The sequence below is a fragment of the Acomys minous genome (genome assembly GCF_964271855.1).
Source record: "Acomys minous genome assembly, chromosome: 6".
NCBI lineage: Eukaryota > Metazoa > Chordata > Mammalia > Rodentia > Muridae > Acomys > Acomys minous.
In genome coordinates, this window is record NC_140487.1 from 43,499,173 (window position 1) to 43,510,562 (window position 11,390).

Consider the following 11,390-nt stretch of genomic DNA (forward strand, 5'->3'; position numbering starts at 1 on the left):
AGGAATGAGGTGGCCAGTGAAAATGGATGCTTTATTCTGGAGTCATTTCCAGTGACCATGGCCCTGGGAACCCAGCTTCAAGTTGCCCCAGATTTCATGTTCCAATGCAGAAAGTTTCATGAAGTTTCATAGTTTTACAAAACAGGAAATATAAGTCAGGGCAAGTTTAAAACACATTTCTGGGTACATCAGAGAGGCAAGATGAGGGAAACTCTTCTATAGGCCCAAGATGCTCTTTGATGACAGTCTTATCTTTGGGATTGGTGGGATTAAAGGCATGAATCGCCATGCCCAACTGAGAAGCCCTGTCCTGAAAAAAAAAAAAAAAGGATCCTCAGAGGAATCTAATCTGAAGCCTCCACTGCCGCCTTGTGATGAAAGTGCAGAATGGCTGCCAGTAGAATGTTAGATAAAAAAGCTTCGGCTATAAGCCAGCATAGACTAGATGTATTTATATAGTCAAAGATTAGTTGCTAGATAAAGGACAGTATGCTGAGTTAGGAATACAGATCCTGGCTGGGCAGTGGTGGCACACACCTTTAATTGCAGCACAGGCAGGCAGATCACTGTGAGTTTGATGCCAGCCTGGTCTACAAAGCAAGTCTAGAACAGCCAAGGCTACACAGAGAAACCCTGTCTTGAAAAAATACAGATTCTGTTTAATGGTGCCACCTTAGGGCAGTGTCATACAATAGCTTATGTGTTTCATTTTGTAGAATTTGGAAAGTTAAAGTATGTGGGCCATACCATCAAATTCCAATGGGCCTTAAATTCTGAGATTGTACATTTATTAGAGGTGATGGCTATCTTGGAGATGCCTTTGCAGACTTAAGCTAAGAATGCTCTAGCATATATATATCCAATAAAGTACAATACTTTTTTTTAGACATTATGGCATGAGAAATGTTACAAATGTATCTTGCAATCCTACAGGACAAGCAATATAGATCTATCAGGACTTAATAGGAAATGCTCATTAAACAGAAGGGGAATATGAAATCTCCCAGAAATAGATTAAATACTGCTTTATTGACTTTAAATTTTTTAAATGTAAATGAAACAGGTAGCACAGCTATTGGAAAAATTAGAAAAGACTGCTGAATTAGATCAGCCTATATATGTTAAGGGTGTCGTAAGAATGGAAGTCAGGAAATGTGTTGTCTTAGGGGAGGAGTTACGCCTTTGTTTCTACAGAAAGTGAAAAGCTGTCATTTCTTCAAAATTAATAAAGATTAGATTTGATGAGGGTAGACCTGACAATCCTGGCTGCAGACGTGAAGGGGAAAAAACCAAGAACAACAACAAAACAGGTGTTTTATATGCTGATCTGTCTACTTGGGAACAGCACTGAGACATGAATGTCTCTAGAGTCCAAATGGACTTATAAATGTAAGCCTTTCACCGGTTCAAAGAGCAAAGAATTATCTTAACTGGTTTGTGTACACCGCACATTCTGTGCATGTGTTAATACAGAAATGTATAATGCCTTTAAAAGTTTGTGGGTTGTGGTGGCGCACGCCTTTAATCCCAGCACTCAGGAGGCAGAGATGGGTAGATGTCTGTGAGTTGGAGGCCAGCCTGGTCTACAGAGAAATCCTATCTCAAAAAAACAAAACAAAAAAAAAAACAAAGCTGGGTGGTGGTGGCACACATCTTTAATCCCAGCACTTGGGAAGCAAGTTTGAGGCCAGCCTGTCTGCAAAGAGAGTCCAGAACAGCCAGGGCTCTGTTACACAGAGAAAACCTGTCTTGATAAAACAAAAAACAAACACAAACAACAACAAAAATTTGTTTTCAGAACAAAAGGACCAGTGAAGACAAGTATTCCAGATGATCCAGCCTCACAGGTTGCCTCAGTAGCTGTTTCCTCAAAAAGTTACATCCAGAACAACTTCAAAATGGCTGGTTAATATGGTCTAGCCTCAGCCTGGAGAGATGGCTCAGAGGTTAAGAGCACTGGCTGTACTACCAAAGGTCCTGAGTTTAGTTCCCAGCAACCACATGGTGGCTCACAACCATCTAGAGTGAGATCGGGTGCCCTCTTCTGGCATGCAGGTGTACATTATATACATAATAATTTTATTTTATTTTATTTTATTTTATTTTATTTTATTTTTGGTTTTTCGAGGCAGGGTCTCTCTGTGTTAGCCTTGGCTGTCCTGGACTCACTTTGTAGTTAAGCCCTACACTTTCCCATCACACAGAGACTGGACAACAAATGACAGGTAGCTCTCCCAAGATTTAGCCAATATCTCAATTTTCTTAGAGCCCCCAAAAGATGCCATCACCCCCAAACAATAGGAAGCAATTTTAAGAGAATGACACCACATTCCCAAGAGATGGGATGGATGCTTGTCATTTCCAACGGGGGGGGGGGGGGGGAGTTGAATGCAAGTTGCTAATGGTCAGGGAGGAAACAAAGTAAACAGGTTAGATTCAGTAATTTCTTTTTCTTTTATACTTTCTTTCTTATCATTAGGGGAAAGGGGGTAGAGGGGATGAGAGGCGGGGAAGGTGATGTAAAAATGATAGAATAGTTGGGCATTGTAGTGCACACCTTTAATCCCAGCACTTGAGAGGCAGAGGCAGGTGGATCACTGAGTTTGGGGCTAGCCTGGTCTATAAAGCAAGTCCAGGACAGCCAAGGCTACACAGAGAAACTCCATCTCAAAAAGCAAAACAAAACAAAGCAAGAAATTCAAGTTAGTAGTCAGTCAAACTTATGGTCATGTTATGCACTAGTTTAGTTAATCATAAAAATAAACTTTATTTAGCCTCCTGTAGTTTTCAAAGTTAACCAGATAGTAAATAGCTAAAAACAACATTTTCCTATTCAGATATACTATAGATAGGTGGTCTTCAAACATTTCAGAGATCTATAGAATATGGCATTTAAGATATATTAATAATAATAAGCTTTTTTTGACAGTGAGATGTCTGCTCCTGGCAGCATCCCCATTCTGCTTCATAGAAGATGATGAGCATTGAAGAACTTCCCTGTAGAGTTTGCTTCAAATGTGGCAAAGCCAGCCTCAGCAGGGGGGGGGGGGAGGACTGCCTTGCCTCAGCTGCAGATAGCATGGTGTCCAAAGCTGTGGACAAGCAGGACACGGGGGAAGTCGACTGCTGAACTTTGGCAGGACAAGGTAGGCCAGTCCTTCATAATTCCTGCTTCACAGAAAAATCTGTGGGCCAGCAGGGCAAAGATGGATGCTCCAGTGTTGCAGAGAAACCTTGGGTGATTGTCTAGGCAGGCAGCAGTCTCTGTCATTTCTATAGTTTCATACGTTCCTTGCTCTGTTTATTCAGGTAATATTTAACTCTCTCAGGTCTCTGATGGGGTTGAAGACTAGACAGTTACAGAGTTACAGTTTTCTTTGTTACCAAGTTCAGAAAAGAAACTCATAAAAGTGATGTAAAGTTTATGAAGGTTGAGAAACATAAAAGCTTAAGTCATGAAGGATCTAAGAAAATATTTTAAGGTCTAAAAAGATGCTTTCGGGTTATATGCAAGTTATAATAGAAAATGATTGACATAGAGAACTTTGGACTCACCAAAATAGGATAGATAATGGAATACTTTCTCCAAGGTTGCCAAATACAAATGGATTAAACACTGAATATAACTCTGTGGTCTGTCATTCTTTTTCTTTTCTTTCTTTCTTTCTTTCTTTCTTTCTTTCTTTCTTTCTTTCTTTCTTTCTTTCTTTCTGTTTTTAGAGATTCTCTATGTAGCCTTGGCTGCCCTGGACTGGCTTTGTAAACTAGGCTAGCCTTGAACTCAGAGACACCCTGCCTCTGCCTCCCTGAATACTGGGATAACAGGCATGCACTACTGTGCCCAACATGACTGTAATTCCTCCCTGATAGCTCTCATAATTGTTCTTATAGTGTATAGTTTATTGATGTTAGAGAAAGTCTTATTGGACTAAAGAAGGGAGATATTGGGGTGACCTGTGCACTGTGTTGGGGTTATCTTTGTATTATTCAAATGCTGACTTCTGTACCAGCAGAGAGCTGAGTACAGGCTGGACTGATACTGTTGTTATTTTGTTGCACCATATTTTGTAAACACTCCCTCCAATACCTTCTGATTGGTTTATAAAGAGCTGAACAGCCAATAGCAAAGGCAGGAAAGGAAGGTGGGCTGAGGTAGGAACTCTGGGAAAGATTCTGAGGTGGAGGGAGTCACCAGCCATGGAGGAAGAAGGGAGGAAGAAGCCACATGGCAGAACGTAGATGAGCATAAATGGGTTAAGTTAAGAGCTGGTTGGGAACAAGCCTTATGCAAGGCCAACCATTAATAGGTAATAAAAGGTCTCTGTGTCATTATTGGGAGCTGGCAGTCCAAGAAGGCTTGGTTATGATTGGCACCCAGTGGCTATAAGGCTGGCCTGGAACTTCCTATATCTACCAGGCTAGAACTCAGACCCCCACCCCACCCCACCCCCACCCCCCGCCTCTGCCTCCAGAGAACTGGGATTAAAGGTTAAACAATGAAACATCTTTTCTAGAAGTTGCAGCCAGGATCACCAATAACAGTGACTGTGCTCAACAGCAGGGTTTTGAGATTTAATTTTGGTTTTTGCTTTCATTTGTTTTTTTAGTTTTATGGGGGCTTTTGTTTGGGTTTTTTGTTTGTTTTCATTGTTTTGTTTTGTGTTTTTGAGACAGGGTTTCTCTGTAGACCAGGTTGGCCTCAAACTCAGAGAGATCCACCTGCCTCTACTGCCCAAGTGCTGAGATTTAAAGGCATGCACCACCACCGCCCGGCTTGGGTTTTTTGTTTGATTATTGTCGTTATATGAAGTAATCCGTTTTATTACTTTTTTACACGTGTGTCAGGTACTTTGACTACATCACATTTTGCACATATATCATGTTCTTTGATTCTTCTTTTGTCCTTATACCTATCTGACCTGTCCCTTTCCCCAAATACTACCTTTACATTCACCACATTAAAAAAACATGCAGTTATCTGCCCTTCAGTGTCTAGCGGGCAGCCAGGGCTCCGAGTTCTGTGGGCTGGTCTAGGCGCAGCTACGTGCCAGGCCAGGTTCCAGGCCTTACCAGGGAGCGTGGAAAGGAAAATGAGTTTCTACCAGTGTTACAGTTTAGTTCTTTTAGAATGAGAGTGCTGGTATCAGAATGCAGTGAGACTAGGGAGCTCCATAAGCCCATGGTGACACCAAAAGTGTTGCCGCTCCTTATTTGAGCTGCTGTGCTAAGTACAGCAGAGGAAACAGGCAGATGTCTGACACTGGCAGGCTGGCAGGACCAGCGAGACACAGGCCTAGTAGTCAGCAGTGACCTAGCGGTGATGGGGCATCTACCTGACCGCTGGGAGCCCAGTGGTGGTCGCGCCTAAGGCCACTAAATGGAGTCTTAGACAGTCAGACAGTCGTGGTGGAGGAATGGCAGGCAAGAGAGGGAGCTAGCCAACCAGCCTTTACTTATAAACCTTGGACAATGGGGAGGGGGTTGAGGGTGAATGTGTCTGATTTGCTGAAGCCAGGGGTGCCAGGATGCTTAATTTACATACAGTGGGGGGCTCATTTATACACAGTAACACAGGGTCCTATCACAAGGAGGAGAAAACAGTACCTAATTATCCTATGTGTGAGGGGATGAGTTTTAGGTACTGTTAAAGGTCATTTGCTGGAGGCTAGGATCTCCTCAACATAGGGTGAGGTACTTCCAGGAATTCCCTGTGCTTGTTGAAACAGTTCCTTATCAGGAAAGGGTCAGGCCTATAATCTCCCTTGAAGACTATGATGCTCCTTATAAGATCTGGGGTTACCAGATCAGGTGTAGTGAGGACCCTGCTGAGAAAAGGGAGTCCACCAACATAGACTGAAGGCAAAACTGGCTTTCTGGAGACATCAGACCTTATCCTGCAGAGTCCTACAGTTACCTGTCATCCTGAATCTGTCTTATTTCATTTAAGGCAACCTTGAATTCCACCTACCCTTGTGCAAATATTGTAATTTTATTTTTACTTATTTAATTGGTATTTTGAGATAGGGTTTCTCTGTGTAGCCTCCTGTGGTGCAACAACAAATGGGAACAAATCGCGTAGCTTAGAGCACACATTTTTAACCCCAGCTCTGAGGAGGCAGAGGCAGGTGGAGCCCTGTGAGTTTGAGGCCAGCCTGGTCTACAAAGTGAGTTCTTCCAGGACTGCCAGGGCTACATAGAAAGGCCCTGTCTCAAACAACAATGACAAAAATAGTGTTGATTAGTTGATAGAGAGAGCACTTGTCTAGCACGCATGATGCCCAGCACTACATAAACTTCAGCTCTTCCGAGGTGAAGAGGCACAGGAGTTCAAGGTCATCCACTGCCACATAGTGAGTTCAAAGTTAGCCTATGCTACATGAGACTGTCTCAGAAGAAAGTTATTCTCTCACGCTCATATACTGAGAAAATCCCCTGCCTTGTCTGTTTGGCTCCTTTGCCTTGCCCCAGGCCAAACTGACAATTCCAAGCTTAGAATCAAGTTTTCAGACCCCAGGAGAGACCTGCTTTGGGTTTCAGATGTAGTATAGCACCACCTACTGGATGCCCACTTCCTAAGCCCTGTGAAGGAGGCTTATTGGGCAGAAGGACCTTTGGGTATGTAATTGAAGATCTTGAGATGAGATCCTTCTGAATTATAATGTGGGTAAGTGGTTGGGAAAGCTAATTCTAGTAGATGCCTGTCTTCCTAAGAGAGAGAGACCAGGCCTTACCCCTTGCAGCGATGGAGAGCTGGCCCCAGTGGTATGAGCTTGGGAAAGCGGTCAGGCTGCCCAAGCCACTGTCACCCAGGGCTTTTGAGTTGGCCCACTCCAACATCTACCCCATCTATGAGCTGCTGCAGCATAAGGGCTGGCTGTCCTCCAGAACCAAAGCTGCGACATCTCCCTGACACAGGGCAACAACAGGAACGACGGTGCGGCAGAAGCCAGAAGCCTCAATGACTCACAGCAATAAACATTTTTCAAGAAAAGTGTCTGAGCAAAAGGGTATACTGTGTGACACACTGCCGCTTCCACAACTAGAAGTTTGTTTGTCACCTGTTGGTGAGGAGATTGCAAGGTTGGAGGTCAGATATGGAGGGATGAGGTACATGTGAAATTCACTCACACAAATCAATAAAATGTTGGGGGGCCAGGCATGGAGGTGTCTGTCATAGTTTATGGAAAGACAGGCAGAAGAGCGCTCTCTCTCTCTCTCTCTCTCTCTCTCTCTCTCTCTCTCTCTCTCACTCTCTCACTCTCTCTCTCACACACACACACATACACACACTCACACACTCACACTCAGGCAATAGGGCCAGGTATTGGGGATACAGTAGCCAGTAGAAGCTGACAAACTGTGAACTTTTCCCAGGGGGAAATGTAGCCCACAGACACCTAAGCTTCCAATGTCCTGTCTCTAAAACTGTAAGAGAATGGCTGTCTTGAGAAACAACACCAGCAAACAGAAGCACAGGAGGATGAACCTGCCAGAGACAGAAAAACAAAACCTGGGGGGTTTTATGTTTGTTTTTCGGCTGGAGGAGCCACCAAAACTGCCACAGCAGAGGGTAAAGGCTAATTAAGACCTTGTTTGCCAGATGTGGTGCTGCACGCCTTTAATCTCAATGTTCGGGAGACAGAGGCAGGCGGATCTCTGCGAGTTCGAGTCCAGCCTGGTCTACAAAGTGAGTCCAGGACAGCCAACAATACACACAGGAACTCTGTCTTATAAAAACAAAAATAAAAAAAGGCCGGGTGGGTTGGCACACACCTTTAATCTCAGCACTCAGGAGGCAGAGGTAGGCGGATCACTGTGAGTTCAAGGCCAGCCTGGTCTACAAAGCGAGTGCAGGACAGACAAGGCTACACACAGAAACTCTGTTTCAAAAACACAAAAACAAACAAAAAGATGCGGGGCTCTGACCCATGAATAAATTAATTCTTGGCCGGGCTCCTAACACTATGGAGAGTGAGGGAAAGGAGGTGCAGTCCAGTTCAAGGAAGTGGTCACTTGAAACATATCCTCGGAGGCAGTCCTGTCCTGGCCACTTGCTGGCTCTCCTGAGACAAGGTCTTCATGGCTGCAGTCTACAATGATGCTCCTTCAACCTGCACAAGGCAAGTGACCACGCATTGAACTCTTTAAAATTAGGAGCCAAAACAAATCCTTCTTCCCTTTGATTCTGGCAGGGATTTGGTCACAGTAATGAGAAACAGAACTTACATGAAGGCCAAGGATGGCCCAGTGTACAAGTCAGCCTGTGGCTGAGCAGGCACCTGTGTGCTTGCTGCCTAAGGGGAAGCGGAGTCTGTGACATGAGAGACTGCGCCTGCCAACTTTCCAGGGACCCTGGAGGGCATCTGACCTGGTAGGGACTGGCCCAGTGAGTGATGGCAGCAATAATACCAGAAATCTATGCAGCTCTGCCTTAGAAGGTATTAGTATTGGGGGAAAAAATGGTTTTCTTTCTTTTTTTTTTTACTTTTTGAAATGGGATCTTGCCATGTTTCCCAGGTTGGGTTCAATCTTTTAGACTAAATAACCATCTACTTCAGCCTCCCCAGAGTCTGGAATAATACGTAGGTACTTCCACGTCCAGTTTAAAAAGAAATTTCTGTTTTCCAGAAATTATCTGGGTAGGATTGTCTAGGATTTACTATTACTCTCTTTTACTGTGGTGGGCGTGCCTTTAATCTCAGCACTCGGGAGGCAGAGACAGGCGGATCTCTGTGAGTTTCACTGTGGAGCCCTAGCTGTCCTGAAACTCAGTCTGTACACAAGCTGACCTAGAACTCACAGAGCTGCCTGCCTCTACTTTCTGAGTCCTGGGGTTAAAGGCATGCACCACCACCCAGCTTCCTTCTCTAGAAAAACTTATCTGGCACGTTATGCCATGCTGCTCATCTTTTTCTTCCTCTTCCTGTAGGCTCAATTTTCTTAACCAATATATTTTATTAACAACTTATTAAATGAGCGTACGTCACTTATAACCCAACTAACCAAAACAATAGGAAATGAGGATTAATGGACACAATAACAAAAACGTAAGGATATCAGTTCTGAGGAGCGATTCTCCTGGTGTAATCAGCAGGATTTCTTCTGCTGGAACCTGGAGTAACCAGAACCCAGAACCTCAGCAGGAGCCGGAGCCCTGAAGTCTTCCTTCCCTCGAGTGGTTTTCTCTAGGAGCTTCTCGAAGTGCAGCGATGAACAGCTGAAACTATCCGAAGTCTCCAAAAAGCCCCGCCTCCAGTTTGGGGTTCATTTATACATCTCCTCCCAGAGTCTGTTCGCAGGATCTTTTCAGCTGTTGACAATCAAGCTCCCGCACAAGGTGGTTGGTCCTCTAGTGGGTTAACCTCACCTGTTCTCTCACAAGACTTTACCATCCCATACTTGGGATCCTAAAAAACAGGTTTATCTCTCCTTCCTCTTCCCACTAGTGTAAGTTCATGACTGAGTCTGTTTAATACATCGTTGGGTTCTCAACACCTAGAATGATGCCTTAGTGCACGGCCAGTGCTCAGGAATATTAGGTCAGGCACGGATCTGCTCACAGAAGAAAGGCATTGCTGGGCCCGCTAGATGGCTCAGGTGCTGGTATGCAGGACTTCCCACCTCAGTTGAATCCCTGGATCCCACAAGGTGGCCAGAGAGAATCTGCTAAGAATGTTCTCTGACCTCCATGTGCAGGTTGTGGCAAGTGCACACCTGTATACAAATTTAGAGGAATGCTTCCCTGAATTCAGGTTAAGACCTACATGTGTTCATGTTCTCACTGATGGTGCTGGGGTTTTGTTTGTTTGTTTGTTTGTTTTTGTTTTTGTTTGTTTTTTAATCCAGCCCGAAGAGCGTGCCTACAGTTCTGGCCTGGCATTGAAGAGTGCAGGGAGTGGGTGCACACCACAAGGGTCCTTCCTAAACCACAGGCGGCTTGCAAACTGTCTGAACGGCGAGATTGTGCCACCTAGTGGCCAAAGTCAGCCAGGCTCAGTCTGAACGGGGAACATGCACCACCTAGTGGTCAATTAAGAGTCTGCAGCTCAAGAGGTCCCTGCAGCCCCCTGCCAGATACTGCCAGCAGCACCTGACAAATCACGGCATTTTAATCTATTTGTAAATAGGCTGAGCAAGCTTGTCCTTGTGTCTCTCCACCAGGTGATGACCCAGATGCTCCAATTTGTGGGGGCATGGAGAGGTGTGCACATGTGGAGGTCAGAGGACAATTTTTGGGAAAGTGGGGTCCAGGGATCAAACTAAGGTTGTCAGTCTGTATGGCCAGAATCTTTAACAGTGAGCCATCCTACCAGCCCCTTAATTTTTTTTTGACTTAATTATGAGCCAGGCATAGTGGCACGCCTTTAATCCCAGCACTCAGGAGGCAGAGGCAGGCAGATTGCTGTGAGTTCGAGGCCAGCCTGGTCTACAAAGTGAGTCCAAGACTACACAGAGAAACCTTGTCTCAAATTTTTTTATATTTATTTATTTATTTATTTATTTACAGTGCTCTGCCTGCATGTACACCTGCAGACCAGAAGAAAGCATCAGATCATGTTACAGATGGTTGTGAACCACCGTGTGATTGCTGGGAATTGAACTCAGGACCTTTGGAAGAGCAGGCGGCACTCTTAACCACTGAGCCGTCTCTTCAGCTCTTTTTCTTTCCTTTCTTTCTTTTTTTTTTAGATTGAATCTTATCTGGGCATGCCATTAATCCCAGCATTCAGGAGGCAGGGGCAGGCATATCTCTGTGAGTTCAAGACCAGCCTGGTCTATAGAGTGAGTTCCAGGACAGAAAAACCCATTCTTGGAAAGCAAACAAACAAACAAGACAGGATCTCATTTTGTAGCTCTGGCTGTTCTGGAACTTATTATTAGACCAGGCTGGCCTTGAACCCACAGATATGCCTGCCTCTGCTTCTGAAGTACTGAGATCAAAAAGTGTGTGACACCACGCCTGGAAGCCCTTTCATTCTTCTAAAATTACATGTATTCGCTATTTGGTGAGCATGTGATATGTGTGATCTTCTACCCTTGTGGAAGTCAAGGGACAACTTTGAGGAGTTGGGGTTCTCTCCTTCCAGCTTGAATTCAGGTTGCCAGGCTTGGTAGCAAGATCCATCTTGCCATCACTAGACATGTTTGTTTGTTTGTTTGTTTGTTTTGTTTTTTTTGAGACAGGGTCTCTCTGTGTAGTCTTGACTGTCCTGGACTCACTTTGTAGACCAGGCTGGCCTCGAACTCACAGAGATCTGCCTGCCTCTGCCTCCCAAGTGCTGGGATTAAAGGCATGTGCCACCACTGCCCAGCATGTTTATTTTTATTTTGTATATGCATGGATGTTTTGTCTGCATGTGTGTCTGTTCTGGATGTGTATGTAGTGCTCA